Below are 2,244 nucleotides of genomic sequence, written 5' to 3' on the forward strand. Positions count from 1 at the left end.
ATACTATATAGCTCACTAACTACGTACTAACTACACACACACACTACACACACTACACACACACACACTACACACACACACACACACACACACACACACACACACACACACACACACACACACACACACACACACACACACACACACACACACACACACACACACACACACACACACACACAGACACACACACAGACACAAAAAAACAAATCAAATCAAACCAGGCTGCCAACCGAGAGGAAATGTCTCTTTATAAAGGGCTTTTAAGATCGGCTGGACATAAGTCCTGCACATATCATCTCATATCCCAGAGTATTTTATCCCATGATCATTTTAGAGCCGCAATTTATGATTATTTTCACTACTTATTTATTGTTGAGTTTATAAAAGTTGTGAATAATCTTAACAGCCCTGACACAGACCCAAAGGGATTATCTCAAAGGGCCATTCACTTGTATTTACTGTGGTTAATATGGACAGCTGTTCACATGCATCTGTTATGATCACACTACTCAGGAACAAAACTAGCCTTTCTCCCTATAATGAGTAAAAGTATAATGCATACTATTCCCTAAACAGTCAGTTTTTTCAGATAAACAATATGAAAAGGAAATATATATTATGACAAACATGAGCAGTAAATCATCTATTCATCATTCGTCAATAGGCTCGACGCTGCGGCTCTATATTCTCTGCGACTTGCAGCCTGGTCAAATGTTTTTAATTCCTCATTATCAGAGTTTTCTGACAGATTAAGGTTCCAGGAATTACAAAAGGATGTAAACACAAAACACCCTTATGTAACCTTTGTTTATCAGAAATGACATAATCACTTCCTTGGCATAAAATGATGTCTGAGACAGATGACATTGAGAGGTCAGAGTGGAAAGTTCACTTCCACATAATCTCCCAGTGAAGGTGTCACAAATGCAATTTTTTAAAAGTATTTGTGTTATACAGATTAAAAGCACAGGGCTGAGTTGAAACCAGTCCATCATGACTTGTTACAATATGGTTCTTGCTGCGAGGAGGAGGAAGCAGTGAACTGGTGGAAGTTGCAGAGATTGTAGCAATTACTCTCTTCCGCCTCTCTGATTATCTTCAGCAGACTGGCGATTAGTTCATCATGGTTATCTGTTGGAGTAATTTTACAAAAACAATAATAAATCCTGAAATCCTCTCCTTGACACTATGGAAAACAATTCTGTTATTGTGTTGGTAAAAAGGCTTAAGATTTTGATGAGAAGATTGTGTAGAGAACTGTGCGTATTGGAGCCAATCCCAGTCAATGCACAGGTCCTAAAATAAACCCAAATTAAGACCAGCATATCCAAGTCTTTAACTTTGAGTTGTCACAACTTAATAAGTTATTATCTACTCGTGATCTGTCGCCGATTAACTTAAAAAAACCATTATAACATTTAAAGTCAAACTGATGAGCTGTTATTCCTGTGACAAAATGTATATAATGTATTGACTACAAACAAGTATGTACATCCAAATGTAATCATCTGTTGTCTATGACTGACAAACACTCTCCTGAACGTAATTGTCTGCCGTTGGACTTTTATTCATAGCCACATTGTGAGGAGGAAAATTAAATAGGTAAAAATGATTAAAAAGCCTCTGAATTTATTTTAATTTTAAGTTGTTTGGCAACCTACAGACATTTAAAATAGTTTGAATATTCATAATAAATTACTTAACTGCTGTTCAACGTATTGCAACACATCCAACTTTACTTTCTGATAACGAAATGCAGCTTTTTACACTCGTTTTTAAAAAATCAAAATCAAATCTTCATATATTGTGCAAAAACAGATAAACATGCATTGAACTGACTATTGGACTTGTTTTTTTCGTATTTGATAATATCATTTTGCATTATAAGAAACCCCATTTTGTAGCTCATAGAACAGCCCGTATGCCTCAGAAATACTTCTCCAGAGTCTCTGCAGAAATGTTGTCGGATCATCTTCTCTAGTGTTTGTTGGATGTCGATGCAAGTTTGAGTGGGCTCAAGTCTAAATTATACAATCCACATCTCTCACTCTTGAGAAGACAATAGCATATATATGTATATATAAATAGGAACATAATCAGAGCGATCCCTTTATCTCTCTCTCTCTCTTTCTCTCTCGCTCTCTCTATCCCACACACGCGCACACACACACGCACACTGGCAGGGATCGGAGCAGATGAACAACCACCAGGCAGGAGCGACTCCGTTCAGCTACTATGGAG

The sequence above is a fragment of the Notothenia coriiceps genome, unplaced genomic scaffold, assembly GCF_000735185.1.
Source record: "Notothenia coriiceps isolate Sejong01 unplaced genomic scaffold, NC01 NC01_scaffold00036551, whole genome shotgun sequence".
Taxonomy (NCBI): Eukaryota; Metazoa; Chordata; class Actinopteri; order Perciformes; family Nototheniidae; genus Notothenia; species Notothenia coriiceps.